Consider the following 27,839-nt stretch of genomic DNA (forward strand, 5'->3'; position numbering starts at 1 on the left):
TTTTACAAAGAAATGTAAGTAAAAGGTTAGTACTCACTACAAAAGAAACAATTCAAAGCGGATTTCTAAGCTGAATATGGAAGAAGGATCTTCCGAAAGCGCTACTTAGAATATTTTGTTCCTTTTGTGGTGAGTGCTAGAATATTGCTTACATTTTGTTGAAAGTCGTAACAGTTTCAATAATTTAACGTTATGTTCATCAGACTGGTCTGGACAAATGGACTTCAAATAAATTAATTATGGAATAGATTATTACAACGGATGGAAGGATAAAAATGACGGATATCAGAAATTATTAAGGGAAGCAATAAAATAACATTATATGATAAAACATTGAATAGAGAGGAAACTTCAAACTAACTGTTATTTGGAGTAATTTATTAAAATAATAATAATAATAATAATAATAATAATAATAATAATAATATAAAAAACTGTTATACTAAAAATTTAAAATGAAACAGTAAATTGTAACAACACCTGATTGTTACATATTAAAGATTTAAAATTATAAAATGAAACATCTTATTAATTTAATATTATGAAGATATTTCTGCCAGTTAACGTCTGATGAAGAAGAAAGGAAATACATATTAGATAAAATTTCCAGACATTTGGGATATAAACCTTGCTCTCTTCAAACCAATTAGCAAGAAATTAGTGGAGTCTAATTCAGACAATTATAGAATTCTTACAACTCAACGAATATATATATATACTATCCATGTTTCAGAATCCTGCGGTACTTCCGCAATGATTTTTATAGAGGTAGTTGGTAACTCCAAACTGCCTCCATAAAAATGGTTGTGTGAGTACCTTAGGATTCTGAAACATGTATTTTTAGATAACACACATATTAGTTCCTAAGTAAAGTCTTGACCCGACTATGGTAGGTCCCATAGTTTTGGAGCTTATGGACCTTTAAAGTTCATTTTCTTATGTTTTCGGCAGCCTATAACTTCGAAAGGAAGCATTTATGCACCCAGGTTGGTCTATACTTTTCATCTTATCTTGGTGTCAGGAATCATCTCCCAAACGTTGTCGGTGTTGTTTTGAAACACCCTATATATATATATATATATATATATATAAAGAGAGAGAGAGATCTGACAAAGTATCTAACGAATGACTCATGGTAATAAGCATTGCTTATATTGTAACTTTAATATCCATACTTAGTATGGATACTAAGTATGGATACCGGGAGGCACCGGGAGGCTATGACAGGCTAGACTCGTCATTTCAGTGCAAGGGGTTAATCAACTAATTCCAAGGATTTTACTGGACACAGCAGAATTCAAAATATGAATGGATCATCGTTTAAGAGTATCTAACATCTATATCAACTTACGAGGAGCGTCTAATAAGTTATCTACCTTGACAGGAAGGAATGCCGATAGGCTCACCTGGTCATCAGTTTTTCGATGTAGTTCACATTGAAGTCTATGCATCGTCGCCACTTTGTGCGAAGCGAAGAAGTCCCAGAGAAAAACATTCTTTGTTATGGCCTGCAAACCAGTGGAAAACAGACAGGGTGTCTACTAAAATCCTAAAGTGAAATTTCGTGACTTTTTCGTGACCTTTTCTTTACCAAATCATAAAATTCCCTAAAATTTTCAAGAGCGAATTTGGGTGCGAACTAGGCCGAATTTTCATCCATGCGATAGAAACGTACTTTGCTTGCGATTTGGTAGCGTCTAAAGCTGATCATAGGCATTTTTGCTGGTGAACTTTGACGTTTTATAGAACAAAATTTTCCAATCTGTACTTACATTTGAACAGTTAAAAAAATCGTGACTCAAAAGCTAAATTTCGTGACTTCTTCGTGACTTTCATGACCATTTTCTGATTTCGTGACTTATTCGTGACTTTCGTGACCGATAGACACCCTGTTAGATCTCGTTGTCCGATAATCCCTTTGGTCCCTTCCCTTCTTTAGTAAGAAACTTGATGACCGAGCGATGCTCCAACTACTGCAAATTCAATATTCGCGGCGTCACACAAGCATTGGCTACGCGACGTAACACAAACGCTTTGCTCAAGGCCATTAAGTTGCTCCGACTGACCTCATATTGTGCAGCTGAGTTCCCCACAATGGCCTTGGCGTGCGTGAGGCGCCATTACGCTCCGCCCCTCCCTTCCTGTCTAGGTAAGTAACTTATCGGACGCCCCTCGTACAACAAATGAAGTGTAATAGAGGTCCTATTCTCTTTCCAGCCTTAGAAAAAAGTAGATGTAAACAAACCCACCTGACTACCAGTTTGTCGATGACCAGTGATTGGTAGTTGGTCTCAGTGCATTAGTATCCTACTGCAATCTAATCCCTACTAAAATAATAATTTCAAATAAAAATATCTGAATTTATCCTACATCTTGTGATGATAAGCGCAATATATATAATATTTAACAACAGAGTAGCTTAGTTTCAACCTCACCCGTATCTGGACATATAGTATTTACTGCGCATGCATATGCGTTCACGCGCCTTCCCCACTCATTTAAAATTATTATAGAATGCAGAGTTTCATGGCGACGATGTGTGACAATAATCCATTTTCGTTTCGTGTTATAAAACACAAAAGAGGACAACAGGAATAGAGACAATCTCGTTTATATAAAGATTTGAGAAACTATATATATCTCCAACATAGCAGTAGTCAGTGTCAATCCGTTAATTCTTTACCAGTAGCCTTATAGTCTGGAAATTATGGGACGACAGTAAGTAAGCAGACGATCTTGCTGTTCACGTCTCTCGCTGCTGAAGCACGTGAGAGCCGCGGAGTAATACATTTCGCTTTGTTTACGCCTACTTTGTTCTAAGGCTGGAAATACTTTAGCTCAAGGCTGCCTCATAATAAAAAACAAAAAACAACGGCTGGGTTCAAGATCAAGATCAAGAAACTGTTACGACTTGTTTTAATTTTAGTAAATAAGTATAAACTTGGGTCGGAAAAATATTAATTATTTGAGGAGCATTTATTCATAAACAAATCTTTTGGATAACTAAAAGTAGACTCTATTAAGAGAGAAACACTTATTTATAAATAAAGCTTTTAGGCAAATAAAAGTGAAGAACGCCATTAAGGGAGAAATATTTATCCATAAATTAAGCGTTTGGGCAAATAAATAAATAAATAAATAAATAAATAAATAAAATAAAATAAGGAAAATATTACGACAGGTATTTATTTATAACCTTGTCACTAATGTTCACTATGATTGTCAAATTTGAATTGTTGAATTGATTGGGGTTTAACGTTACTTTTCAACACCGAGACTAAATTCGACAGGACCTATTACTTGAAGTGAGATCTGAGACACTTTTACTTGTGTTTGTATCCAAAAGCACGCACCCACACTAAGAATCGACCTGAAGACCAACGCTGGCCTGGAACTGGGCACCTGCAAATTTGGGTATCATTAGCTTTTCAGTCCTATTCTCGAGTCAAGCGACGAACAAAACGTAAGCTGAATGTATAAGAGCGTTGCTCACTTAGTTGAATGGTAATAATAATAATAATACTGGTAGGCAATGTATGATTCCACACACAAAGCTTCTGTTAACGTGCTTTATATAGAACTCGGCAACAAAGAACAGATGTGCACTCCATTTACAATCATGAAACTGACAAAGAAACAAAATAAATGCACAACAAGCAAAAATTTAGCTGTTTTGATACATTTTTGTTTGACCACTCGTTCTAAATGTTATATAACTCAGTGATATATACGAGGAGCGTCGAGAAAGTAAAGAACAATTGCGCATCGCGCGCGGCGCCGACTCCCGACCACTGCGATCGCGTGCGCGGCAGTTAGCTCCTTCCTTCACCTCAGTGTAAGCCGAGTCCCAATGCTATGCAGCCACGCCACTTGTTTTTGCACCGACTCAAAATGGCGGCGCCAATCGAAAATCCCGCCAAATGTGAAGTACGAGGTGTCATTCGTTTTCTAAACGCGCAAAAAGTTAAGCCTATCGAAATTTATAGGTAACTAAAGAATGTTTATCGTGATAGTGCAATGAACGAGTCATCACTGAGGAAATGGTGTATTATATTTAATCAAGGAAAGACCAGCGTGCACGATGAAGAACAGAGTGGAAGGCTATCACTTGTCACGGAAGAACTGAAAGAATAAATCGAAGAAACAGTTCAGGAAAACCAAGTGATTTTCACTTATTCCCGAAACCTAAGGAATTTTTGGGTGGAAAACAATTCTCAAACGATGAGGAACTCAAGCAAGCAGAACAAACTAGCTCAAATCTTTAGCGGCAGATGAGTATAATATCGGCATTATAAAACTGGTCTCACGTTATAACACGTGTCTTGATAACTATGGCGATTTCACAGAAAAGTATATTAAGGTCCTATGGCTTTGTAAATAAAGTTTTGTGCTGATAACCTTTGGTTTTATTTAACCATGCCAAAACGTTCTTTACTTTCTGGATGACCCTCGTATATATTAGAGAAATGTGATTGTATGCAAAATAGAATGGACAAAATCTATGAGATACAAAAATAGGTGAATTACTTTCTCATATTACTACTATATTTGTGTGGTTTCTATGTGATTACAATACATGGATTTTATTATTATTTTTCGTAACTGAAATTCTCGTTTTGGTCAAACAAATTTAACTAAGTATATAAGTTTAAAGTAGTTTCTGATGTTGTATAAAGTAAATAACTAATTAAAGTAAATAACCATCTTATATCATAAATAAACATAGTATAAAATCAGAACGGTTTTCTCAAAAAGGTATTTTCAAAAACCTTTATATTGATGCTTTATTTTATCACTATCTCAATTACGCTTATACGACTTACGAAAGTCTAATTATCAATTATTTATCTTCACGATATTTTTCATGTAAAATGCTGTATAATGCAACATTAGGTCAAAATTTATTGTTATTCTTTAAATGATTCAACGTACACACATATATAAAACACTATTTCCAATAAAATAATATATAATTGTACCTACGTTATTACATCAAAAATTATGTAAACATTATATACATTAACCCCTTGCGTTCCAGGTATCATTTTCCTATGTGCGTGCTGTAATACCAGGTTTTCGTTTACTGTTAAAAGACTATGTAGATAGTTATATAGGACATAGTTATTGTGCAAGCGTAAGGAGAGCATTCACATTACTGATTTAAAAAATAAGCATTTGCAACGTGGAACATTTGGAGGAAAAAGGGAAGTTTAGATGTTCTGAAGGGATTTTATGCTGCTTCAGGTTGGCAACACTGACCGAAGATCAAATATAGTTTCTTTCTTTCGAGTTTAGACGTTCTGAAGGAATTTTATGTTGCTTCAGGTTGGCAACAGTGACCGAAGATCAAAGACAAAATTTCTTTCTTTCGAGTTTAGATGTTCTGAAGGGATTTTATGCTGCTCCAGGTTGGCAACACTGACCGAAGATCAAAGACAAAGTTTCTTTCTTTCGATCTCCAGATACGATATCGAAGTTACAAATTGTTTATCGTGAAAACAAACACAAGTGAGACGTAATTGAACACATGTGTTGCCAATTTGTTTATAATCAAAACAAACACATGGCTCCCTTAGGCCTGTCATCTACTGAGAGATTTTTTTGTCTTTTCTGTCAGTAAGATGCTGTCACCTAACGAGAAATAGTAGAACTAACTCATGCCTTGCATCCACTAAAAAATTTCATCATCTCCAGGATTCATACGATCCTTAATAAAGGATACATTTTCATGATATCCACATGGATGTCACTGGTATTTTGCAACGGAGTATTTTATGACATCCAATAGATGTCACTGGAACGCAAGGGATTAAACATACAATATTTTCTTCAGAAGAAATTTGTACATATTTGTACGGAAATACGTGATAAAATTACTGAAAAGCTTATTTACAAGTTAAAATTTCACGATATCGTATCTGTTTCTCCCCACTTATCAAGAACCGTTAAAATTTCATTACATCATATCTATTTGTTCTTCACTTATTAAGAACCGTTAAAATTTCATTACATCGTCTCTATCCTTTCTCCACTTATTAAGAACCCTTAAAATTTCATTACATCGTCTCTATTCTTTCCTCACTTATTAAGTACCGTTAAAATTTCATTACATCATTTATATTTGTACCCCACTTATTAAGAACCGTTAAAATTTCATTATATCGTTTCTATTCTTTCCTCGCTTATTAAGAACCGTTAAAATTTCATTACATCATTTCTATTTGTTTCCCACTTATTAAGAACCGTTAAAATTTCATTACATCGTCTCTATCCTTTCTCCACTTATTAAGAACCCTTAAAATTTCATTACATCGTCTCTATCCTTTCCCCACTTATTAGGAACCGTTAAAATTTCATTGCATCGTCTCTATTCTTTCTCCACTTATTAAGTACCGTTAAAATTTCATTACATCATTTCTATTTGTTCCCCACTTATTAAGAACCGTTAAAATTTCATTACATCGTCTCTATCTTTTCCCCACTTATTAAGAACCCTTAAAATTTTATTACATCATTTCTATTTGTTCACCAGTTATTAAGAACGCTTAAAATTTCATTACATCGTCTCTATCCTTTCTCCACTTATTAAGAACCCTTAAAATTTTATTACATCATTTCTATTTGTTCACAAGTTATTAAGAACGCTTAAAATTTCATTACATCTTCTCTATCCTTTTTCCACTTATTAAGAACCCTTAAAATTTTATTACATCATTTCTATTTGTTCACCAGTTATTAAGAACGCTTAAAATTTCATTACATCGTCTCTATCTTTTCTCCACTTATTAAGAACCGTTAAAATTTCATTACATTATTTCTATTTGTTCCCCACTTATTAAGAACCGTTAAAATTTTATTACATTTTGTTCCCCACTTATTCAGAATTGCTAAAAATTTCATTTCATCGTCTCTACTTGTTCTCTACTTATTAAGAACCATTAAAATACCATTACATCGTGTCTATTTGCTCCTCACTTATTAAGAACCGTTAACGTTTCATTATATTGTCTCTATTTGTTCCCTACTTATTGATTGCACAGTCACTTATATTTCCTTCCAACTTTAAATATTTCACTTTAAGATCGTGCTTTCAACAACGGTATATAAATATTATACAATATAACACTGAAATTGTAACTCATTTTGTACTATCTTCTTAGAAAATAAATGGCCAGAAAGGCACTGAACACAATCGTGTTAAATGATCATGACTATATTTCTTGGTTGGTAATAATCAACAATTCGGGCACTCTCGTGGCTAAGCGATTAGCGTATGCCTTTAGCCTGAGGGACCCGGGTTGGATTCCCGGCGAGAGCTCATGTGGTTCAGATCCCACGTTAAACTGTAGGACCACGTCTCATATAGCCTCGCTTCTGAAAGGGACGCTAAACACAAAATCAGATCAAATAATCAACAATTACTGCAGCTTGATTACAAATTAGATTATCATCATATCAACGATTACTTCTCATTAAATTATCAGTGACTTTATCTGTCTTGTGATTATCATCAGAGTTAATGTCCTGTACTTAGTGTGTATTTGTTTCTCTTTTCAAGATTACTAATTTTACAGGGAGTATTGTTTGTTCTTTGCAACCCAATCGTTTTTAACTCTCTCAAAAGGTTTTTCTTTAAATCTGGCAATCTTCTTTGGACAGTTGCTTTATATTTACCATTGATAGATGATCTGCTGTTTGGTCCATTCATCCTTTCTGGATTACATTCTTCCAGAAGAGAAGCTGTAAATCTGGCCATATGTTCGGCCCAAACTAACAACTTGTCGTGAACAACATCTTCAAGAAGATTCTTAGAACTCAGCCTAAGAGTACAGTCACATTTTGATTCAACAGAATTCACAGTATCCCTCTTTACTTGAAATGTTCCATCAGGAATTTGGCAAGCTACATTCTTCGTCTCCGGTTTCTTGGGATTTATATTCGTGCAAAGAGATCTCGAAGTTTGTGTGTATTTGTTTTTCTTTTCAAGATCACTAATTTTACAGGGAGTATTCTTTGTTTCTTTGTTGCTCGAAACGTTGTCTGCAAATGCTATTGTTTGAACTTTTGCTGTTTTTACTAATACAACAGTTTGGACGCCGACATTGGTCATGCACGCATTAATACTCTCATCACACTTTAAATGCGTAACTTCTATCAGTTTGTCATCTTTCTTGCAGATTATATCCTCAGTTGAGTTGTATTGCTGACTTCTGTTGCTGAGTTTACAACTTATGATCGACATATTATTTCCTTCAATACCCAAAGTTTCGGAAATTTCATTATCTGGAATTAAACGTCTGCGCTTAGATATCTGTGAATTATCAAGATCATAATCACTTGCATTTTCTTTCCTTTTCTTTATCAATTCAATATTTTTAATGCGAATTTCTTCACTTTCCATGCTTTCACATGATAACATTTCGTTTCTCTGACCAACTTGTCGATTTGTTTCTAGTTGACTAATGTCACTTTGCGAGTCGTTCGTAGTTTTCCCAACAGTTGATTCGATGCTTATTTCGCTCGTTATCTGTTCATATTTGTCTGTACTTTTAGAATCTTCAACTTTCAGTTTATCAGCTGTTATCAGTTCATCTTTGCTTTTACTTTTAGGATCTTCAACTTTCAGTTTATCAGCTGTTATCAGTTCATCTTTGCTTTTACTTTTAGGATCTTCAACTTTCAATTTATCAGCTGTTATCAGTTCATCTTCGCTTTTACTTTTAGGATCTTCAACTTTCAGTTTATCAGCTGTTATCAGTTCATCTTTGCTTTTACTTTTAGGATCTTCAACTTTCAATTTATCAGCTGTTATCAGTTCATTTTTGCCTGTACTTTTAGGATCCTCAACTTTCAGTTTATCAGCTGTTATCAGTTTATATTTGCTTTTACTTTTAGGATCTTCAACTTGCAGTTTATCAGCTGTTATCAGTTTATATTTGCTTTTACTTTTAGGATCTTCAACTTTCAGTTTATCAGCTGTTATCAGTTCATCTTTGCTTTTACTTTTAGGATCTTCAACTTTCAGTTTATCAGCTGTTATCAGTTCATATTTGCTTTTACTTTTAGGATTCTCAACTTTCATTTTATCAGTTGTGATCAGTTCATCTTTGCCTTTACTCTTAGAATCCAAATTATCTTCCTCTGCAAAATTTTGACTCTTTGAGCTTCCTCTGTTTGAATTCATTATCACAGATGACGTCCTAGTAAAATTATCAGTACATTTTTTATCCGAGTGTCTTAATGCAGATTTTTCTTCAGACCTTTGAGTTTTGGGTACTACATGAACAATAAATGGTAAAGGTTTCGTTTCTCTCGGATACTTTGGGCAATAAATTGACCCAGTATTATGACTTGTTACGTTACAGATGGAACAATATGACTGCATGTGAAAATTATGATGTGTACAAATATCTGTCAGCATACACCGACCACAAATTCTACACAGTGGGGATGTACTTCTACATTCCACAATCACATGTCCAAATTGTTGACATCTTGAGCATGCTTCATACCGTTTGTTATAATATACCAAGTATTTCTTATCATTTATGTAAATACCATTCTGAACTAAGTTCTTAATCTCTCTGAAACTACTGTACAGTAACACGTCTCTATACGCTATCGTTACTTTCTCGAAATGAATACCCCTTTCTCGTAACTTGGATTCTATTTTCTCGGCAGAATCTGCTTTGAGAATGTTTTTAATGACACAAGAATATACAAGGGTTGGTACTTCATATTTTGCATTCCGACCAAATTTCGTAGGCGGTATTTTGCTAATATACATATTTCTTTCATAGTTATTCTTAAACCACAGTCTCAAATTTCCATCTATTTTAGCAACAAGTGGAAACTGTATGTGTAATTTATTCCTCCTACAGACTTCCTCTACAGAGAACGTAGACCTAACATCGGCGTTAACAATATTGAGGTATATTGGCTTATCGGTAATCATTTCCGTAAATTATACCCTTTGTTGTGCAATCTTACTTTTAAAAACCCACTACACTTTCTCAGACACAACTACATAGCCATGTCATGAAATTTTATTCACTCCAAAGACGAAGAAAGGCACAATATTTTATAAAATTAATTTGTAAAATGCTCCTCTTCACGTCAACTGAAGAATCGGAGAACATCTTTAAACATTTTCTTATTCCTTTTTCAATGAAAACTTAATTTTTTTTCTTCACTGAGTTCAAGGCATTTGCGTCTGTTTCTCTGTGAAAAGCAATGAGAAGATAATATTAGTAGTTTTCCTTTATTTTATTTTTCACGCCGAATATTCACCGGGCTTCTTGCGATTTTAAACTATAGACAATCAAATTAGAAAATGTAAATTAAAAATTATATATACTGTAGTTAGAATTATGAAAAAATCACGTACGTTATACACTGAGTGCTCACTGAACTGCAACCAGCCCTCTACAGAAGAAAGTGGTAGCCAACAATCGAGCTGATTACCTGACCACCCCGACACTGGTAGTATTGCAAAGAAAGAACATACTTGAAACTATATGTTGGCGGACAGCATACTGTAACAATGGGATTTATTCGCATTCCAATAGGGCATGATTGTGGATACCCGGGCAATATGTGCGTCAATAACCCAGACAGCATATTCGTCGGATGCGCCCGTTCCTGTGTAGAGAAGGCGTACAAGGAGTGGGAAGAAAATGGGGTAACGGTCTCCAAGAGACGGAATTGCAGGGGCGCACGGAAGTTAAAAAAAACGTGCAGCGAGCGTTGAATCAGACAGCTCGTGAAAGCGAAACGAACCATCAGTGTCCGGGAATTACGTGACCAATACAATGCTGGATCCACAATACTCATATCCCACGCAATTCAAGGGAACGCATGAAGTTCCACAGCAAACGAACCACTCCTTACGATTCGTCACCGCTTGGACATAGGAACACGCTAATTAGACAGCAGGTGATTGCAAAAGGCTGTGTTGGTCCCATAAATCACGGTTTGTGCTACGCCACTCGAATGGGCATGTGCATGTGTGGTGCCAAAAGCACGAAGCTATGGATCCCTAGTGCATGTTGCGTACTGCACAGGCACATTGGGGTGGCTATATGGTTTGGGGACGCTTCTGTTTGCATGCACTGGGATCGTTGGTGTGCATGAACCACAGTGTGGCATCCGTTGTGTATCTGCAGGACACGTACACCCTACAATGCTAAACTTCTAAACGCACGAAGATGGCATTTTCTAGGACAATGCACGATGGCAACAAGCCGGGACTGTACTTGCTTGGCTTAAGGAACATTCCACAGCATATGAATTGTCCCCCTAACTCACCGGATCTTAATCCTACGGAACATTTATGGGATGTTATGGAACGAGTTCTTCGTACCGTGACTCCTGCATCAACATCTGTGGTCTCATTGTGGAATACCATCAGAAATATATGGTGTCAGATCCCCGTGGAAACATATCAGCAGCCACAAGAATCTATGACACGCCTTGTCCAGGTCATCATCTGGCAAAAGATGGACCAAGAAAGTATTAGGAAGGTGGTCGCAATTCAGTGAGCACTCAGTATAATTTAAGCTAATACTAATACAAGTTTATAACACGTATCTGTGGAAGCTGAAGAGCAAGCAAAAGTCTATTTGATGAAGCGCTTAGAGAGGAAATAAGGTGACTTACGCGCCGGAAAAGCGATTGGAGACTAGTATGACCATTGACCTGCGCCACTACAGGGTATTTCAAAACAACACCGACAACGTTTGGAAGATGACTCCTGATACCAAGACAAGACCAAAAGTATAGACCAATCTGGGTGCACAAATGCTTCCTTTCGGAGTTATAGGCTGCCGAAAACATGAAAAAAATAAACTTTAAAAGTCCATAGCTCCAAACCAGTGGGATCTACTGTGGTTGGGTTCAGATTTCACTTAGGAACTAATATATGCGCTATCCAAAAATACATGTTTCAGAACTCTAAGATACTCGCGCAACAATTTTTATAGAGGGAGTTTGGCTACGGACATATAATTTGAAGTACTCACCAAGTACCTCTATAAAAAATTGTTGCGGAAGTATTGCAGGATTCTGAAACATGGGTATTTGGATAGAGCACGTACTAGTTCTTAAGTGAAGTCTTGACCCGACTATGGTAGGTCCCATAGTTTTGGAGCTATGGACCTTTATAGTTTATATTTTCATGTTTTCGGCAGCCTATAACTCCGAAAGGAAGCATTTGTGCACCTAGATTGGCCTATACTTTTCGGCATATCTTGGTGTCATCGGCAGGAATCATCTCCTAAATGTTGTCGGTGTTATTTTGAAACACCCTGTATAGGCAGGTTTGCGCAGACAGCAATCTCAGCTCGTTCAGTGTTGAAGAGAAATGGAATCATCAAAGTAGCTCATTTGCAGTTGTTTGCTGTATGACATTAAGGTAAGCCTCTCAGCAGCTGCATCAAGTCGTCGAATACGTTACACATTAGGCGAGGATGCTGTGAAGGGAACGCACCGCGAAGTATTAGCTTTAGAAGTTCAAGTCTGAAGATTTTAGTCTTTGTGATTAACCCCAGAGTGAGCGACCACAGGCGCAGGATGACTACGCCTCTGAAGGCAGTTTTAGTAGAGGACAGCAGTCAAACGTGTGGTACACTTGTTGAACGCTTCCAGATTTCTGAAATAGTACAGATTTCACCTGCACCCAATAGGCAAAGTGTACAAGTTTAGTAAGTGGGTACCACACATATTGCCAACAAGAAACGAGTGACAGCTTGTCTGTCATTGCTGTCTTGGCACCGCAATACACTCATAGCCGAGTGCTCGCTGGAACTATTGGCAAGCGCTGGTGTTTCGAAGGCAGCAAAATATTTATTATTATCACTCTACTTACAAATTTCTCTAATTCCTGAATTTTCTTTCGAGCTCCAAGCTTTCGACTCTCCCCTGAAGTCTTGATCACAGAAGTTAAAAACAGGAAGAAAAAGAATAGAAACATCAAGGAATAAAAAATGAAATGAAATCTTTAAGGTTTACGTCCCACGGTTATGCCGGTTAGGCTAAAGGAGACGGTGATTATCAGAAATGAATGAAATGGTGGAATGAAGAAAGTAGGAGGAAACGGGAGAACCCCGAGAAAACCCACGAGCACGGTGTTTGTCCACCACAAAGTCCACACGGCGCGAGCTGGGATCGAACCAGGGACCCCAAGCACCGGAGGTGAACGCTCTACCACTGAGCCACCGCGCCCCCAAGGAATAAAAATGAACGGACTTACCAAGGGAAGAGCTGCGGTGTACGGGAACACGTTGTCGTACGTCAGTAATCTATAGATAAAGATGATGCAAACTAAAATATGGCAGATTCAATTTACGCGCCTTTCTTGTTCCTTGTTCCAAGGTTGCCAACTCATGTTATTATTTTTATTGTCATGCCAATGCTGTGAAAATTTTGTAACTATCGCCTCCCATTCGACACTCAACTATTCCTTATCTAAATTTATTTATTTATTTTTTTAAAGTAAATAATCACCAAAACAAGTCTCTCTCCTACACTTCTAGCTCCAAATAAAACTTTTGAAACTTCCATCCTATGTTGCGTTTCCTTTAAATGCTTCGATAAACCTCACACCGAATTTTCCGCTTTTGAATCTCTAATATGTTCCTTTACTCGGACTTCAAATTTGTTTTCATTTTGCCTATATAACTCTCTTGGCAACTGCATTTTATTTCGTAAATACCCAATTTGTCATTGGGATCCGTGTAATAGCGTGTTCTTTTCTAAAATTTTGAGAGGTTTTAAAGCTGTACGGAAACTGTATTGTGTATATATTCTATTTAACGCAGTTGTCAATCTAGGAAAAATAGGTAATCGTATTGTATTGTATTGTATTTATTTCGTCCTTTTTTCATACATTTAGCACTGTAATACAATGCATATGAAGCGGACACGTCATTTATATATGAATACAAAAGTAAAAGAAACAATAATAGTGAAAATTACACACACTAGGTTAGCAATCAAGCCTTACTTCTTACATCTTATTACACTGTACATTTTCCAATCCATTTTTAATCCTTTATGTCGGTTTCAGGTTTAACGGAACTTAAACCAATTTTTTAATAATAAAGCTGGCTGTCCAGTTCCACCAGATATTCAATCTCTGTCTGTAAATCAGTTTTTAAGGAAGTAAGATATATGGTACGTTAAAAAAGAAAAAAAAACTCCTACAAATGTTTGCTTTGGTACCTGCTGAATGTGCAGATTTGTAATAAATGTACTGTGTACTTGTTGTTGGCTTGTGGTGGACACTGGTAATGAATTTGTTGTTATGCCTTCTTATATTAAGATCTAGGTATATAAGACTACCGTCTCTTTTTACTTTTTTTTCTCAACAGTAAATCTCAAATTCCTGTGAATATTATTTAATTCTTTTAATAAGTAATCCAGTTGTGAATCATTCTTGTACAAGAAAAATACATCGTCAACTTAGCTATAATATCGAACTGTATCAAGTTTTCGTTCTTTCAAAATTCTACTTTCAACCATATGAAATACTAGATTAGCTAATAATGGTGATAAGGGGTTTCTCATAGCTAAACCTTCAAAATGGTGATATATATATCTTTCAAATGAGAAAATATTGTATTTAAGGCAACATTCAAGAAGATTGACAATTTCATCCACTTCTGGAGTACTAAGGTTTTTACTGTAAAAGATGTTAGAACTGATTCAAAAACTAATTGCAAAGGAATGGGCGGATATATGTCAACTACTTTAATTGAAGCCATTTTAATGTTATCTGCATTAACTGAATTACATATTTGTTATTTAACCTCGAAACTATTTTGTTTAGGCAATCTAACTAGTGAGGTGTACAACGATACTTATATTTATACTTGTATTTCAATCCTTACTTGTATTTGTGGGCAGAATTCACTTTTAAATTATGCACAAGCTGTTCAAGAAAGGAAGAAGAATATGAAGAAAGAAAGAAAAAAAAAAAAAAGGATATAGATGTAATTTCTCTTTCAGTTGTTATACGTTGCTATTTTGTTAATATAGTAATTCGACGATGTGAAATTGTTTGTCATAGCAACACAAAATAAATAATACATAATTGTGGATCCATCTTGTGAACACTATATGTACAATTTTTAAGGTGTGTAAAAAGTTTAATGCGTCACATCCTATAATAAAAGGTAATATCATGATGCCGTGTGCAAATTGATTTTGTTAAATCAGTAGCCTTAGTTATATATAAATATACCCTGTATATGAACTGTGTGATTTCGTTTTATAATTTGGTGGTTTGCCGCCAGGACTTTCGGAGTTTGTATGAAGTTTAGTAGACAATCTCCTAAATAATAAACTCCAGGTGTGCAGATTGACTTTAAGGCTACGTAGTGATTTTGTTAAAAGAAATACCAAAACGGAGTATACTTTGTTAAAGAGTGGCACAAAAGTTTTCAGAAACATCAAAATGAGTCTTCCTGATATTGGAAATACATCCGGATCTGATGACAACAGGGGAATGAACTTTTCTGGCCTAGCCGATCTCATTAAACAATTAAAAGAAGATTTTGGTGGAACAAATGAAACAGCAAATGGAACAAATGAACCAACAAATAGAACGAATGAACCAACTTGATAGTAAAATCGATCAACAGATGGGACAATTAAAGCAGGATTTTGGTGATCAAATGAATCAACAAATGGAACGAATTGACCGAATGGATCAACAAACGGAACAAATGAAACAACTCGACAGTAAAATCGATCAACAGATGGGACAATTAAAGCAAGATATTGGGGAACAGATGAAACAACTCGATAATAAAATCGACCAGACGAATCTACGAATTGAACGAAGCGACCTTGTTCAAAATTCTACACAAGTTGCGAATCTAAGTAAGGAGTTACAGGAAAATTTGTCAATTATTGAACAAATTTTATCACAGGTTAACATGTGTGCTCCAAATGAACCTGAACCTTCCATAGAAACAACAGAAAATGCAGATCTTGAGTTTGCATTAGTGAAATTTACTGAGTTTTCGCAAAAACATAATGCGGCATTGGTTGGATTAGATTATCCTAACTTCTCTCTTCATTCTAATGTTTTTGATTGCCATACTGATACTGCGTGTAATGAAGATTTTGGTATGCATCAATGTGCGAAAAGTTATAGTCATCTTCGTCTACTGAATGCTGTTGACTGCTTGTTTCCACAGTATATTCAACATGATACTAATCTCGGAGATGAAGTAATGGTAATAGAATCGTTTAATGATATGTACACGACATTAGTTCATGTAGCAGGAAGAAAGTTGATTCCAGTATTCGTGCAATTCAGAAAGAGAACGTGTGTTCAATCCAATTCTTGTAGCGATTGGTCGATTGAGTTGGAACTGTTGAAATGTTCATTCAATGAAAAGACCGAAATGATGTTAGTAAGCAATCTGATGATGCTTTTACAGAACGTGATGCAGTGCGTTGACTTCAATCATCTAAGTATAACATTGCAAAATTTTGAAAATCTATCAATGGTGCAATATCGTACTAACCTGAACCATACTAACCTAAATCGAAACCAAATTCGAAACATCCATGTGAGATTAAAGTGCGATTCCAATGTAAAAAGTAATGCTAGATTCACGTCTACCGGTAATGTAACCGAACCTAATTACAGAGGAAACAAAAACCGTGGTAGGACAAATTACTGTGAATATTGTGGAAAGAATAGGTAGAAATCTGTTAGGAGACACGACATTTCGCCACCAGTAAAACGAATGAGAATGAACCTAATTTTACCGGTAAGATAACCGAACCTAACCTTAGCAGTAATAGTAATCGCGTAACCGAATCTAATCTTAGTGCAGTACGATTACTTACACTTAAGCAGCATGTAATCACTAGATCTAATTTCCCTCGAATTGGATTTCGTAGAAATTCCATAGATGGTACAAATTTTCAAAGTAAGAAACAAAGAACTGTAGAAGTAAATAACGCGCAAGACTGTATTCCGGTTTATGACTTTGAATGCAACTTGAACGAATTCATTGGTCATGTAACTTAAGTTAAAGTTATGGCGTCCGAGAAAACTGTATTCAATTGATTCTTGCTTTATTTCACTGTAAATACCGTTATAATACTATTTGTTATTTGCATTTCATTTGAATTCTATGAAGGTAATTTAATGGATCAACAAATGGAACAATTCGTACATTTATGATCTTGATAAGAAATTCTTTTATTCAAACCGTAACACTAGTTTTTGTTATTATGTTAATTATCGTGTTTTGTTCTGAATATTGTCACAACATTTCAATCTTAATTTATATTTTATTTCAACATTAATTGATTGATTTTTGAGTTTTACGTCCCGTTCAGCAGCGAGGCTATATGAGACGTGGACCTACTGATTAACGTGGAATCTGAACCACATGAGCTCCCGCCGGGAATCGAACCCGGGTCTCCCGCGCCAAAGGCACGCATGCTAACCGCTTAGCCACGAAGGAGCTCTTTTATTTGAACATATCATATATTTGATCCTTTCTTGTGTAAAAGAGCAACTATATAAATGTCATAATTAGTTTTGCCCGCTATCTTCAACTTATACTACGTATCAATGGCCACAAAAGGACCTTAAAATTAAATAACATCTATGCCGTAAACTGAATATTATCGACGTTAAAGTATATAAATATTTGAAATAAAATTAATTAAGAAGTTGAGATAAAATATGAAAATAAAGTTATAGAAGTAAAGTATAAGATATGATTATGCGAACTGTAATTTTTATATATACGAGGGTCATTCAGAAACTCAAGTACTTAGTATGTAATAGTTAACGGCCCAGGATTTCTCTTTCTATTTAAAAAAAAATAAAAATAAAAAGGTCCTATAGTTCAAGGCGCCATATAAATTATACAATGACATAAAAAAGGTCCTCAGTTTATATATAACTAAGGCTATTGATTTAACAAAATCCATTTACACACGGCATCATGATATTACAGTGAAACCTCTCTAAAGCGGACAACCGTGGGGAATCAAAAATTGTCCGCTATAGAGAGGTGTCCGCCTTAGAAAGGTTTCAATATTTTCTTACGTAAATTAATAAACAAGGTAATATGCAATTAGAAAAAATATTTTTGCATGAATCACGTATTTATGAATATTACCAAAATGTTACTGTTCCTGCATTATTTTGCGTCATCCAATTCCCTATGTTCGAGGCACAACATGGGAAGAAGATGTTATAGTTCTCTGCACTTTACACTTATCGCTACTTACTACGTTTTCGGTGTGTTGCTTTAATTTGTGAGTTAATTGCAGTCCAGTAATGACTTTTTTTTTAAGACAATATGCGTACCCGTGGTCAAAAATACCAAACTTGTCTTCTGCTTGGTTAGAGATTCCAGCGGGACAGTAGAATGATGTGTCATCCCAAACAGTGGGCAACTGTCAATCACTTTTGTTTCTGAAACAGGTTGGGTGGGAGTGGAAGTCAAGCAAAGGACATAAGGGTGTTGTGAAACAGGGTACCTTCCTCTGGGTTGCTGAAGAGACAGTTGAGGAGGCAAAATGTTGTCACACCTTCATGTTCTTCCTTGGTGACATACGTATGAATTACTAAAAGTGTATTTTTACTGTACTTTTCAACTTGTTTCTAGAGAAAGTGTCCGTAATACGGAGGTAAATAATACCTATAAAAGACAAGAAAGACTGTTCGTGTCCGTACTAGAGAGTGTCCGCTTTAGAGAGGTTTACCAATATGTTTTTTCCTATTACAGTGTTTGGGGATCACAAAATATGTCCGTTATGGGAGGCGTCCGCTTTATAGAGGTGTCCGTTAGTAGAGGTTTCACTGCACCTTTTATTGTAGGATGTAACACATTAAACTTTTTACACACCTTAAAAGTTGTACATATAGTTCACAAGATGGATCCGCAATTATGCATTATTTATTTTATGTTGCTATGACAACCAATTTCACATCGTCGAATTACTATATTAACAAAATAGCAACGTATAACAACTGAAAGAGAAATTACATCTATATCCTTTTTTTTTTTTTTTTCATATTCTTCTTCCTTTCTTGAACAGCTTGTGCATAATTTAAAAGTGAATTCTGCCCACAAATACAAGTAAGAATTGAAATACAAGTATCGTTGTAGGTGGACATTTTTCCGAGCTACCAGGTGTTTGCCAGAGCAATAAAACGCATGCTGACCAAATTCTTTGTTGATATTATTGATGTTATTATTTATTTTTTGTCATTTTATTTCCTGCTTGTTAACAATTCCGTGTGTAAAATGGCAAAATTATGCTGTATCTGGGAATCTGTTCAATAAACAAATAAGGGAAATATTCAAACACTTAAAATAATTAACAAGCCATTTAGCCAATTTACAGGTGGAAAGACGTTGAACTGATATAATTGGCCTAACAGGACCATTCATGATTACGGTAGTGTGTCCTCCAAAATATGTAGTAAGAAAAAAAATCGGGACGAGTATTCAGTGGTACATTCGTATCAAACCTATTCCTCACTTCTGAGTTTTAATGCAAACAAACTTCTTGCCCTAACTTCTTTGACTATTTCCGTATGTCCAATAGCTGTTGGTTGATTAAACACGTTTTCGGGCTTGGAAAATTGTAGAAGTATCTTATTCCTTGTGCACTCACATCGCTAAAATGTCAATTGAGTCATTCTTTACATCTGAAAACTCTTTATGAACAATATTCAAACTTTGGAACTTACTTTCTTTCCTATAATGTGAAAGGTAACCAGTCGCTTTTTATTTTTATTTTTTTTATTTTTTTATCTGTGTTCAACTGGCCCGCATACCGTAAGTTGAATGCGAATGGAAATAAGGCGGTCAGTTGTTGGCGTGGGTATGTCCAACATACTACCTGGTTGTGGCAGTTCAGTTACACCGTAAACTTGCGTAAGGGCAGGATGAACATGGGACCTCCACAGAGCGTCATAAGGGCATGTAGGCTGTACGAGTTCAAACTGGGGTCAAACGCCGCTGCAGCGGGGCGGAAGGTATGCCAGGTCTTTGGTAAGGGTGTCATGACTACGCGGACAGTGCAGCGGTGGTTTAACAAGTTTAAGGACGGTGAAGAAACACTCGAAGACGTACCACGTGCCGGAAGACCAACACATGTACAAAATGAAGATCTTCAGGCAGCAATTGAGGCGAACAATAGCCAGACATTTGAGGAACTGGTTCGGCAATACCTCCATCAACTTGGGAAGCACTACAAGTTGGGTCGATGGGTCCCACATGAATTGACTCCGGGCGAGAAGGCAACGTGAGCAGACACCTGTTTCTTTGCTGTCTCGTCTGAGGAAGGAGCCATTTCTGGACAGGGTGTTGACATGTGATGAGAAGTGGGTCCTCTACGAAGCTCCACAGCGCCATCATCATTCATTAGTATCTCATGACCCTGTTCCAAACCAGCCGAAATCAGTACTGCAACAGAAGAAGGTCCTCCTGTGTGTTTGGTGGACTGCTCGCGGCATCGTGCATCGGGAACTGCTACCAGCTGGTCAGAGCATCAATGCAACTGTGTACTGTCAGCAGTTGAGTCATGTTGAAGAAAAACTCAAAACTCTGGAGCCAGCACTTTTGAATCGCAAACGGGTCCTCCTGTTACAGGACAATGTTAAGCCCTACGTGGCTAGGATGACCCAGGACACTATTCCACACCTTGGATGGGAAATACTATTGCATCCGCCATACTCCCCGAACACTGAACCGTCCGATTATCACCTGTTTCATGACTTGGACAATCACCTTAGAGGACGGCAGTTCAAATTCCTAGTAGAAGTGCAAAATGCACTTTATACTTTCTTTCCTTCATGGCTCACCATGTTCTACCACGATGGGATCGTCGAACGTTGGCAGAAGGTCGTCGATGCTGATGGGGACATTTTTGATCTTCCAGGTACGTCTTAGATGACATATATATGTGTTCGAAGGTGGTGCATGAAAAAGTGACAGAACTTTCTTGGTTACCTTTATAAAACAGTCTAAAACTGAATTTTGGCACCCTTGTTTTGTTTTGTATTTTATTTTATAATGGTAGCACTAATTATGATTTTTTTTATTTATTCCAGAAAACGTGTGTTTTTTTTTTTCTAAGACAAACGGACATCATACCATTAGTATGGCAACATTGATCTTTATAACAGGAAAGAAAGCCAAAGTCTGGAATAGATAAAAAGAAAATTACAATTAGTACAACCATTATAATCACCACCATCATATGTATTCTGCCATTATTAGCAGATCACTTGCCGCAACTGAGAAGCTTCCATGCTCCACGGTCTTCCGCTAACCTCTTCGCCTGCACATACGACTTCTCTGTTTTGATATCGTCTATTAGTTGTAGTCTTCTTCGCCCCGTCCTTCTCTTTCCTTCCACTATACCCTCTAGCCCCTCCCTCATGATACAGTTCTTTCCAGCCAATGTCCCAACCAGTTTCTCTTCCTGTTCTTAATAATATTTAAAATTGTTCTTTTCTCTTCCACCATTTCGACCATCCGCTCATACGTTTTCCGCTCGACTTAGCTAATTCTCTCCATTCTTCTCGACACCCACATTTCGAAAACTTCCAGCCATTTTTCTTCATTTTTGTGTGATGTCAATGTTTCTGATCCATACAGTACAATTCTTCACACGAAATATTTTATGAGTATCTTTTTCTCAACTCTTTATTCAAGGTCCTACAAAATAGTACTTTCTTCCTCCTAAAGGCTTCTTTCGCCATCCCTATCCTTGCTTTTATTTCACGTTCACACTTTATATCATCATTAATAATACTACCCAGGTATCGAAAACCAGATACTTATTTTCACCCTTCCTACTTCTATATCCAGGGTGTCTACTAAAATTCCAAAATGAAATTTCGTGACACTTTCATGACCTTTTCTTTCCTAAACCATAAAATTTAGTAACATTCTCAAGAGCGAATTTGGTGCGATCTGGGCCGAATTTCCATGCATGCGATAGGAGCGGACTTTGCTGGCGATTTGTTAGTATTTAAAGCCGATCAGAGATATTTTTGTGGTGAATTTTGACGTTTTATAGAACAAAATTTTCCTGTCTATACTTATATTTGTACAGATAAAAAAAAAAATTCGTGACCCAAAAGCTAAATTTTGTGACTTTTTATTGACTTTCATGACCGTTTTCTGATTTCGTGTCTTTTTCATGACTTTCGTGACCGATACACACCCTGATATCTCACACCGACGGTTTCGTTTCAACCACTATGGCTATGGTCTTTCTCACATTTATTTTCATCCCATATTCTTCACAGCCCTTCCTGAACTTTTCTAACATCCTATTGATTTTGTCTTCAGATTCCGCAACAAGAGCGATATCATCTGCAAACCATGTACCCCTAATCATTCTACCTCCTATCGAAATACCGAGGCTCTTTTGCATTATACAGGGTGTCTATTCAAATTCCAAAATGAAATTTCGTGACTTTTTAATGATCTTTTCTTTCCCAAACCATAAAATTTAGTAACATTCTGAAGAGCGAATTTGGGTGCGAATTGAGCCAAATTTTTATGCATGCGATAGAAACGTGCAAAGCCGAAATTAGACATTTTTGGTGGTGAATTTTGACGTTTTATAGAACAAACTTTTCCAGTCTATACCATATTTCTCCATTAAAAAACGTGACCTAAAAGCTAAATTTCTTGACTTTCATGACCGTTTTCTGATTTCGTGACTTTTTCATGACTAGATAGACACCCTGTTATATCTTTTAGATAGATATTAAATATTGTTGGCGAGAGACAGGATCCCTTCGAAAGGAAAACAATACATAGAATTCTGTCAGTAAACAAGAAAACTTCCTGGTGTAATACGGAATGGAAACACCATTTCACTTTAGGTACTTTTTCTAGTTTCTTTTTATCTCTAGTTGTAGTTTCAGTGTAAATGTTGTGTTATTATAGTGTGTGTTAATTGCAGAGTCGGCTGGTTTAAACCAACAGCTTCTTTTTTTTTTAAAAAAAAAAAAAAAAAGTTTAATTAAAAAAAAAACGAAAAATGCTTTAAATTGTGCAAACTTCATGGTGACGTTTCCACATATCAAACCATTTGCATTAGTTTTATTTCTGAATACCACTTACTCATTTTAGCTTTGTAACTTCTTGTATACAATAAAAGACAAATTCTGACCAAAGACTATATAATTTAATAAATAATAGCGTTACAGTTTCGGCAAAATATATGTGTCTTCATCAGACACATTATACATCATTATACATCAGATAATGTGTCTGATGAAGGTAAATATATTTCCCCGAAACTGTAACGTTATTATTTATTAGATTATATATGCTTTGGTCAGAATCTGTCTTTTATTATGTAGTTTTATCTCCTTTTTACCTTGTGATCAAGGCGTCTCATGTTCAATTGTCGCTAGAACCACAATCCTCTTTTCAAGTGTAAACCAAGTAGCGATTCGGATGTCACTTTAAGCGAAATACTTTTCCTCAATAACCTCGGTATTACATAAGAATGTTAAGCCTAAACATACGAAATGAAACCAAATTGTATATTTCTGCTTGCTTGAATACCTGTTTTATAAAGAAGCCAAGGTTGCTTAAATATATTGATAGAAATTGGCAAAATTTATCCACTGTCTACATAGCTTCCAACATTAGCTTGGATTGGACTTTCAGTTTTAATTTTATTGAATAATATGGACATACTGAATTTAGTTTAATACCTCAGTTTTAGCGTACTGATTATGATACATTGACCGTAAAATTTTATATGCAAGGCAATAACGGAATTTTCCTGTTATTGCTTTGAATTTAAAGTAATAACAGGATTTTCCGGTGGCTAAGGCAGGGGTTTCCCGATTTAAGAAATTTACTGACCGGACCACCCAACTTGAAACGGGACCTACCCGATTTCCGAATAAGCGAATATACTATTGGTGTTGGAGTGAAGTGGGTGGAACTTACATTCTGCTGTTCCAAGTCCAAAAGGAGAACAATTTTTCTCGGATGTAAGCCGACAAGCGGTTTGGATTCCGCTTCAAGCTATTGTGACCTCTTCCAGCATAACGCGGTTGTTGCATAATAACAATAAGGCGAAACAAACTTATTTCTGTTCATATGTAATATAAATACACAGAGCAAATTATTTAAACAAACAAAAAAAAAAAACTGGTTTAAACAAAAAAACGAATTTTTTGGTTTCTTTAAGGATGGTTTAAAGGGACAAGTTATGCCGATAGATGTCACAACAATCTTCGTATCTCTCTCATGTATTTTTTATCTTCCACGAAAATTCACGATTTCTCTTACAGATTTCAACCTAGAGACCCCAAATTTTTAGAGAAGGAACTTTATAATCTATCGAAGGCAACAATCCGTGCTGATTTTTTATTTAGAACTTTCTTCATTCTTCAAACAGTTATATTGTTAAAGGTTTGGATGTCCATTTCAACAATCAAGCCATTTCAACACTGAAGAAAATTCTAAATTAAAAATCGACACGGATTCTTGTATTTGATATGTTATGAAGTTCCTTCTCTAAAAATTTGGAGTTTCTAGGTTCAAATTTGTAACAGAAACCATGAATTTTCGTGAAAGGTAAAAAATACATGAGAGGGATACGAAGACTGTAGTGACATCTATCGGCAAAACTTGTCTCTTTACAACAACCTTAAAAAAACTTCTTTTTTTTGCCAACCCTGGTTAATTGTGATTAATGTTCGTAGGTTTCCATGAGAAAATTTCCGAGATTTCTCGTGGCTAAACGGTTAACGTACGCGCCTTTGGCGTGGGAGACCCGGGTTCGATTCCCGGCGGAGCTCATGTGGTTCGGATTCCACGTTCATCAGTAGGTCCACGTTTCATATAGCCTCGCTGCTGAACGAGAAGTTAAACTCAAAATCAAATTAAATCGATGAGAAAATTTCCCTCAACTGACACATTTATTTATTTATTTATTTATTTTGCGTTCAAGAGACCACAGTATTGTACATTTGTACATGCGGTATAGAACATGTCAAATTCTATTATTGTCTATATAATAAACTACTACTATACTACCTTATACATCACTTAGTCTTACAACATGATACATATATGTACATAGAAATACCATACCTTATCTATTCATCTACCTGATTTTATTCATAGTGCGAGAATCTATAGTTTTTTTCTTTACATTATGCTATCTTCATTTAGTATTTAGGAAACACGTATTCAATATATTTGATTATAATAATATATAAATAAATATGACTATTCATGTAATAATAAAATAAAATACCTTACTATTGATTCATACAACTACAAGTTTCTAGCTTGAGCATGTTTATAAAATTCCGAGACAGTATAAAAGCAGTGCTCTTGTAGGTACTTTGTTAGTCTTTGTTTAAAGAGGTGATCAGATTCTGAGTTTTTTATGTTGATGGGTAAGCTATTATAAATTTGTATTCCTGTATATTTTGGACCTTTTTGGTAAAGTGCTGTATTATGAATGGGAATTGCAAAATCGCTTTTGTTTCTGGTATTGTATGTGTGAATGTCACTGTTGCATTTAAGAGACGGTTTCAGGTATTTTCTTATAAAGATTGCCGTTCGTAATATATAAAGGCAAGGCAGTGGGAGAATTTTAAGCTCACGGAATATTCTTTTGCATGATACTCTTGATTTTGTACCTTTCATTGTTCTCAGTACTCTTTTTTGAATCTTAAAAATTGTCTTACTTTCTGCTGCGTTTCCCCAGTGTACTATTCCATACGTAAGTAGACTCTCAAACTGACTATGATAAATTACTTTTAAGGCTGATATGTTGAATGATGTCTTCACACTTTTTAAGGCATAGTGCACTTTACAAAGTTTCTTTTGGAGTACAGATACGTGCCTATCCCACGTTAGTGTATCACTTACCCAGAGTCCTAGAAATTTCGTTGCTTTAACGTTATCTATAAATTTATTTTTAATAGATATGATAGGATTATTTACATGTGTATTTCGAGAGTGATGAAAGTTTATTACTGTAGTTTTATCGGTATTTAATTTTAATTTATTATTTTCAAGCCATGAGTTTAATTCTTCTATTGTTTGTTCGATACTAACTTTCATTTTACTGTCAGTGTATTCAGTAATGGCTAGACTTGTATCGTCAGCAAACATGGTTGGTTTGGCTGTTTTTATGTAAGCTGGAAAATCATTGATGAAAATTATAAAGAGAGTAGGACCTAAAATAGAGCCTTGTGGCACCCCGCATTTTATTGGTTTGATGTCAGAGGTATATTTGAAACTTGTACCCCGCTGATCCGTGTAATCAATTTCTACGGCTTGATTTCTATCTTCTAAATAGCTTTGGAACCATTTATTTACAACTCCTCTTACACCGATATTGTTTAGTTTTTCGAGGAGTATTTGATGCGAAACAAGGTCGAATGCCTTAGTTAAGTCAAGAAAAATGCCAGTACATTTTTTCCTGTCGTCTAATGCATCCCGAATATAATCGAGATAATTAAATATCGCCGTCTCAGTTGACTTTTTGCGTTGGAAAAGATTTTGAGCAATATCTATTATATTATATTTTTCCAAGAAGCTTACTATACGTTTTTGCATAGTTGATTCAATGATTTTTGAGAAGGGCGAAAGTAAGGCAATGGGTCTATAGTTTTCTACCTTATACCTATCATCTTTTTTATGAATTGGTTTAATTCGTGCTAATTTTAATTTTTGAGGAAACTGTCCTGATGAAAAGGAAAGGTTTATAAGATATGTCAAAGGTTCCTCTATATAAGCGGAACTTTTCTTCACTATTGTCATTGGAATGTTATCAAAACCTACTGACCATTTGTCTTTTTGCTTTGAAATTATTTGAGCAACTTCGTTAGGTATCACTGGCTGAAGGAACATCGTTTTTTGTAGCCTATCTTCCGTAGATTTTTTTTCGAATTTAGTACCCGTTACACTTTTATTTCCGATTTCAGTAAAATAGTTGTTCATAATATTAGCAACTAATACTGGGTCAGTTATTTTAGTATCTACATGATTCAATTCAATGTTTCCTATCTCCCTAGAAGATGCTTTACTGTTTGTTTCACTCTTTACTATTTTCCAAAGTGTTTTTGATTTATTTTTTGAATGCTCAATTTGTTTGTCATATTCCATTCTTTTAGCCATTTTTATTACACGTCTATATATGCGCTTGTAATTCGCGTAATATCTATTAAGTTCCGGGTTCGATAACTCTTGTTTGACTCTTTGTGTCAACTCTCTAATTGTTTTGCTGGATTTCTTTATTCCTGAAGTTATCCACGACTTTGTCTTATGTGTGTAAATTTTACGAGTGGTAGTCGGGAATGCTGCATTAAAATAGTTACTATATATGTTAAGGAAATATTCCCAGGCTTTATCTACTGTAGTTTGCTTGTAGATCTCCTCCCATGTTTCACCGCTTAAGAGATAGTTGAAGTAGACCACATTGTCTGCGCTAAAATTTCTTTTAGTGATAGTTTTCGATATTCTATTAATATTGCTACTGGTTACATTTAGAATAGTAAAAATTTGAGCTTCATGGTCGGAAAATCCGGTATTGAAAACTTTCACGGAATATTCTAAGACATCTTTGTTTAGGAGCATTTTCTCTTCCCCCCCTAGTTTGTTGAGTATCTAATTAGTATGACAGAAGTTATATGATAAGATTAATTTATCTATATCAAAGGAAGTGCCAATCATGTTTGTTATTTTCTTCTACTTTTCTTTTACTTTTCCTTCAATTGTTTTTATTTAAAAAAAAAACACTGAGACAACAAAAGGTGCAAATTATGCTACTTTGGACATATATAT

At 35.5% G+C, this 27,839-nt stretch overlaps 1 protein-coding gene across 1 annotated transcript in view; it reads right to left on the bottom strand.

The window, feature by feature from the left end:
• The window catches only part of LOC145682397 (uncharacterized), a 260,717-nt gene that overhangs the window by 59,044 nt on the left and 173,834 nt on the right, over nt 1-27,839 (bottom strand). The window lies entirely within an intron of this gene.

Source organism: Thermobia domestica, chromosome 3 (assembly GCF_964235325.1).
Source record: "Thermobia domestica chromosome 3, izTheDome1.hap1.1, whole genome shotgun sequence".
In the NCBI taxonomy this organism is placed as follows: domain Eukaryota; kingdom Metazoa; phylum Arthropoda; class Insecta; order Zygentoma; family Lepismatidae; genus Thermobia; species Thermobia domestica.